This window comes from Corvus brachyrhynchos, unplaced genomic scaffold (assembly GCF_000691975.1).
Source record: "Corvus brachyrhynchos isolate BGI_N302 unplaced genomic scaffold, ASM69197v1 scaffold87, whole genome shotgun sequence".
Lineage (NCBI taxonomy): Eukaryota > Metazoa > Chordata > Aves > Passeriformes > Corvidae > Corvus > Corvus brachyrhynchos.
Genome location: NW_008239767.1, coordinates 3,941,600 through 3,948,074, shown reverse-complemented (window position 1 = coordinate 3,948,074; position 6,475 = coordinate 3,941,600). Strand labels below are relative to the sequence as shown.

The following is a 6,475-nucleotide window of genomic DNA, read 5'->3' as shown; positions in this document are numbered from 1 at the left end:
CACGGTGGGACGGCCTTCAGTCCTCTGGATTCGTGCGTGAAATGTTGAATAAGGTGGAGCCGCCTTGTTCACGTGGCAGAAGGTTGGTGCTCATGCTTGTGTTACCTGTATGTATTTTGGAGGCCTCAGCCACCAGGATTATGGCATTGCCCCACAGCAGAAGACCTATAAAAGTATTGTAAAATCCACATAGCGCCCCAAGGAAAAAAGACCCACAACACTTAAGTGATACTTAATGTAAATCATTAGATTACTGTTATACCTAATGATGTTTTCTTTTTTTAAGACAATAACACAGCAGAATAAAGGGAGATATGTTACAAGAAATAAACCACCCACCCCCCAAGAAAACGCACACCTCCTCCCCGGAAGCTTTTTGTGGCCTTAAGATGCCTTTTTGTCCCCTCCATGAAGTGCTGATTCATTGAACCCATAGTACTTCTGAAAGAACAGGAAATGCCACTAAATATATCCAGGATTCCAGGCTCTTACCTGCAAGGAAAGATTAGGGTATGGCTGGATTCGCATAGGAAATTGTCAGGTGCATTCTTTGTGTGTTGAATTAGCTTGTCTAACAGTCTGTGTCACACAGGAGATTACTGAACAGTAAAATATGTGAAACTTAGACCATTAGTAGCCCTTGATTATTGGGTTTATTATACTAAAGCATAAAGTTTATTGCTCGTGAGAAGTGGAAACTTAACTCCAGGCTTTCTATAGCTTTAATTGTTTTTGTGATCTGAAGCGAAGTGTGTGATGAGTTACCTTTTATGGCTTGATGTGTTTATTTGATCTATGTAGTACAGAGTGAGATACTTTAAATAAGCATGTTCAAGTAATAATGTGTATGACAAAGCATACTTTGTCATGTATTTCTTAAGCTGCTTGAGTTGGTGGATTTTGATAATTGCTATATGGCTAAAACAATTCTCTAAACCAACTTAAATCAGCTCTTAAAAGTGATTAAAACCTTGAGACGACGATTTTTCGTTTAAAAAAAACCTTTGGACTGAGGTTTAACAGTGAGTACATGCAGTTATTGCTAATGCTTTGAATATGGGGTTTCAGGTGGGTGTAACTTGCAATTCCTTTGTTTAAAACTGCAGTTCTTGCTGCTTTTCTCCTGCAAGCTTGTGATTTAGTACTTAACATGCTGCTTCTAGAGATCGTGTTGATTATTGCCTCATAATGTGTGTGATGTACTGGCCTGGTGATACGAATCTGCTGATGTCAAGTTGTAAGACTGTCCATGTTTGTTTTTAGGTACGATGGAGAGGAGGTTTTCAGCGGTGTCACGTACATTGTACATTAAGGTAACAGCTCTGGAATTTTTAATGTTGGTCTAGTAATATTGTGTGTCTATTTTTGACCAAGTCAATAAATACTTCTGTTTCATGACTTGGTTTCTGTATTTTTGTCTGCCAAAAGTATGGGAAGTGCCAGAGAGTTGCCATCTTTGTATGGCTACTGAGTAGGACAAAAAAGAAAAACTACATTGCATTTTCATAATTGCCATCAAACTGATAAGTAATTATTTGATAATTTTGGGGTTTGGTGCTCTTTGAGTTAAGGTCAGCCTGTAGGTCAGTTCTTAATTGGACTTCTTTTGCTTACAAAACTTCACCTTGTCAGGTATTATAGGCTGTTCCAGAAGAGTATTAAATTGTATGAAAATGTCAGTTTTTAGTGCTTGGTGATCATGTTTCTGACATAGTAACATGAGAGACGATGCTAGACCACAGCAAGAGCTGTTTTTTAGTTTAAAAGATACTTTTTACTTGTTTTTAATTTTAGCCCTTCATGGAAGGATCATCACAAGTAGAAGAATACTTGGCACACACAAGTGGATTTTCCTGAAAGCTGTGTATGTTTTGAATTATTGGTGGGGATAAATTAATGATAAATATTAGCAAAATATGCATATGATCAAATTTAGCTTTAAAATTGAGGTATGGGTATATTTTGGGCATGTTTGACATGGTCTAGAGCTGTGTAGGCTGGGGGGATTTGGAATAGTTTTTGTGTTGGAGGAGCTGGTAAAATGCCTTTCTGAAGTGTTTATACTAAATCTAAACATTACCTCAGTATGGATTTTAACTGTGATTTTGTACTTTATTGGGAAATAAGTATGAAACAGTGTTTAGTCAAAGAAAACAGGGCATCTAAAGGCTTGTTCATATAAATAAGCAAATGCTCCAATTTTTGAATAAAAATGTGTATTCACTTTTTTAACATATAGTTAATATTCTCACTTTTTTCAAAGAAGGAACTCCAGGATCTGTATTCATTTTTATTTGACTCAAGTGCTTACAACCAGTTGTTAAAAAAGTAAAATTCAGTTGTTCTTACTGGCTTGTGTTATATTATTCATGAACTTGTTGTAATTCAGAATTTTACTCAAATTTCTAGAGTGGTATGAACAGTTTCTAGTAATGGGAATGTGACATGTCCTGAAGAAAGACTTTCTTGCAACAGGAAATATAAGAGGTAATATTAATTGATTAAACAGCAGAAATTTTTTGTTGATTGTAATGTATTGCCTTTTCAGTACATTGATAATGAAAGAGACAGAGCTTGTTTTGTGGAATAGATGAAGGTATGAGTGGTGATACAGTTTCCAGTCACTGATCACTGATACTTGTGAATAGTGGTGAACCCTGCTGAAACGGCCAAACCTGATACATTGATGAGAAGCTTCGTAAGGCTCTGGCTACTGAGATGAAACCACTTAATCATTCAATCATAAATCATCCCAGTTGGTTTAATACTGCTGCTGTGTACAAGTGAGGTGCCAGCATGCACCAGGCTGTGAATAAGAATGTTGGTGCATTATTTGAACCCACCTCTAAGTCCATGTTGACACGAATACATCCTATTGCAGAAGCTCACATCTTTAAAGAGCAGAGAGGGGAAAGTGTTAGTTCAGGTATTCTGCCTTATAGTGGGTAAGTAACAGGCATAAGCCAGGTATGGTCAGGAAGTGTTGCTGGTGTTTGAAAGCTAGTGATGATGTTTGCACTTGGATCCTTTTAGGACAGTTAATTTAGGGCCCACTTAAATGTGGGCATTTAGGAAAAGTCATGTTAATGACAGAGGTGGAATTTGATGGTAAATGATAGTGAATTCTAAATAAAGCTGTTTCAGCTCCAGAGATAACCTACTTCACAAGGGCTGGTATAGTATACTTGAGCAGGCAAGAAGAACACTCATGAATGCTTACTGTGCATTAAGAATATTAGCAGTGGTTTCTCCAAGAACTTCATTCCCACTTAAGTATCTGAACTTCATATTTTTTAGTGAAATTCACTTTACTGTACTGGTGCTTGAGTATATCCACTGGTTGGTTTTAGTTAAAAAGTTAAAATCTAGAGTGTGAGAACTTGTAATTTTCCTGTGTTACTACACATCTGTAATTTTATTCCACTCAAAGGTACCTTTAAATACTTAGCTAGCTACGAGTACTTTCTTTTCAACAACAGGTTTTGTCCCAGTATGTGAAGCTCAAATGTATGGGTGAAACTTGCTGCCTATGAAATGCTGTATTGTTTAGACAGGCACTGTTGCAATTAAAAAGGGGAGTGACTTCCATAGCTGACCTAGAGAAAAGCTGGAAGTAGCAAAGCTTGTTGATGTTAACTAACCAGTGTATTTTGTGTCTTCACAGAGATGCTTGAATGCTGCTTCTGAATAGAAGGTATGAATTCCAATAAACACTATCTTTGATCCTGATAGGCAGATCACCAGTATCAGATAACCTGATAATCAAGTGTAATTTCCCCTTCCTATCACAGTTCATACCCAGGCTGAGCAATAGCTGGGCAAGAGAAGCAAAACAAATCTTACTGTGACTTGACTATACTTCCAATTAAAGTTTCACAGAACTTGCAGTGTGCTGATACTAATGCAACATGTGTTGAATAATGCAGTTTCATCTATTCAAGAGGCTGAGTAGATGGCAAGCTGTATTTTGAGTGATGAAAGAAAACTTTTCTGAACTAATAAAGTTCTTTCTTACAGGGGAATGTTTTTTATAGAAACAACATAGGAACAAATGCTTTTGGCTTATTCAGGTATGTAACTGAAAAGCTTCTAAACATTTTCTCATTCTAACTCTAAAGTAACTGTGCTTACAGTTCAGATTTTTTTTACATTATGACAGTTATGAACGTAATTGATCAATTGATATGTTTAGTCATAGCTGGCATTTAAAAAGCACTTCCTCCCCAAGGTACAGTGTGTGCTGATAGAAGTATTAAAGATTGTCAATAAAAAAACTAAGCCATCAGAAACCCTACTAAATTTTTTGTTTCTGTACTGCTTTTGTCTCATCTGTGATGAACCTATCCCGAACCTGAATTCCTTGCTGAGAAACTTCATATGGATCCGGCATCTGAGATGAGACCAAAATATTTGATTTAAACTTTGTGAAAAGCATTAAACTGTCTTTGTGAGTTTAGTTCTTGTTTTGCTTTGGGTTTTTTGGAGATTTTTTTTTGTTTTTTTTTTTTACAGAAATAGCAACATCTTAATACAAACTGTTGTGTGCTTACTTGTAAATTGAAATTTCTCCCTTGAATGAACCATTTTACTTAGATCTTGTTCTCCTTTTTCAGTGATGAATTGGAACACTTTGTCAGAACTGCCTGACAAATGTGGATGATGTAACCAGGAGGTGTAACACCTGAAGAGATGATGTGGCTTGAAGTGGGATGCCATGCTTTTAAAAGCCTGCTGAAACAGCTGCAATTTTAGAGGATGCTGTTTTCAGAAACTGCATGTAGACCAAAATTACTGTCTCTGCATATTTAAAACACTGTCTTTCCAAGCTACTGAACTGTCTTCTCTAGGAAGTATAGCAGTAATACTAGGGAAAAGTGTTGAGCTTCAGTACATGGAAAACCCCTTGATTAATTTACCCTTTTAAAATACCATATGGTACACAGTCTTGCAGATACTGAAGATCTGTGATGACTCAAGAGTAGAGCTCACAGGCAGGCCCTGTAAAGACAGGGTGAAAGCAAAGAAAAAGACAATGTCTACAGCTTGCGTCACTGTATCTAGTGAGGGAGTGAGGAGTTGGGCATTTGTTGACTGCCACTTCAGCAGTCAATAAAAGAAGACTAGTACCATAACAGTGGAACTGCCTTTTGAGGAATACACTGGCAACGGTACTTGTTTGCTCTGTCGGGAAAAGAGGTTGGTAGTGGGAAAAGAGTTACATACATTAGACCTTGGGCTTCAAACAGTCACTTGAAAAGTAATGGTGCTGTATCCCAGTAGCAGCATATTTGCTGTATTCAGCAAACTGTCATTTCCACAGAGGAATGAAGGATCATAAATTGTTTACCAAGTAAATTTAAAGACAACTCATGGTGTACAAAAAATGAAATTGGCCTTGAAGCATGACTGTCAAGCCTTATTGTCAGGAATTCTTTATAAGGGCAGAAACACAAGAATGGCAAAACTGAAAATTGATAGACACACTATTTCTGAATCATTTTGAAATGGTCTGAAATACATAAAACAACCCTATAGCTCATGGGGTGTCCCTGTTTGTCAGTGACAAATTCCATGTAAAGTCCCAATTTTCTGTCAAAGCAGTATCATGAAGTACAAAACACTACCAGGAGCAGTATATAAAACATTGGAAATGTCAAAAATAAGTATCCATCAGACTACTAAAGTGGATGCTAAGGATCTGACTTAACTCCAGGAGTGCGTTGGGTCATTTAGCATCTCCTGTGGTTTGCTTAATAATAAGCAGTGGCCACCTACTTTGGCTGCACCTTTTCAGCAAGGAATGGTAAATAAGTCTATTAAATACCAAGATCTGCAGAAATTCACTAGAAAATAGCTTTCTCTTCATTGCTTTCAACAGGATTTATTTCTGTTAACCAACATTACTGAGAGTGGTACATATTTCCATGTGCCATGTTTTGTACATGCTTTTGAATAAAGATAATGATGTTAACAGTCATGGCTGTTGCAGATGAGGTGTGGATCACAGCATGGTGTTCCTCAACTGCTTGTACTTCTCAAGAGCTATATAAGCAACGTTGGCCTTGTTGTGCTCTCTGGTGCAGCATGTACTGGGCATGTGATGCTTCATGTTGTGCTCGAGTGGCTCCAGGACAAAAACTACTGGTTATGTACTTAAGAGGTGGGAAGGTAAGATCAGTCTCAATCTTCTACCCACTGCGGTTCTGCGAAAAGTCTGGGTGCTGTTAACAGCATCTAGTGGAGCTGCTTGGATGGCAAGTGCAAAAGTTGTCAGTCCTAGCTAGGTTTGTCTCTTCTGGATGTTAAGATGTCAAACAGCAGAGATGGTTACTAGAGCAGCAATATTTGGTAAGTACTTTGTTAGATATTCAAAGGGATCTATAACTTCATTAGAGTCTGAAGAGTGGCATGTGTTTTGGAGCATCTTTAATCTTTTGAGCTGATGTTAATACAAGGTGTTAAAGCCTTTAAAAGG

General features: G+C 37.4%; 1 long non-coding RNA gene across 4 annotated transcripts; it reads left to right on the top strand.

The window, feature by feature from the left end:
- On the top strand, positions 1–5,977 carry LOC108448791. Of its 4 annotated transcripts, none has more exons than XR_001864815.1 (7): positions 1–82; positions 1,264–1,313; positions 1,795–1,864; positions 2,410–2,487; positions 3,665–3,694; positions 4,018–4,070; positions 4,614–5,977. It is a non-coding gene; the product is annotated as an uncharacterized LOC108448791 (long non-coding RNA). The 4 variants fall into 4 exon arrangements; XR_001864814.1 differs by lacking the exon at positions 1–82 and adding an exon at positions 89–510; XR_001864816.1 differs by lacking the exon at positions 1–82 and adding an exon at positions 89–541.
- Positions 5,978–6,475: the final 498 nt, after the last annotated feature.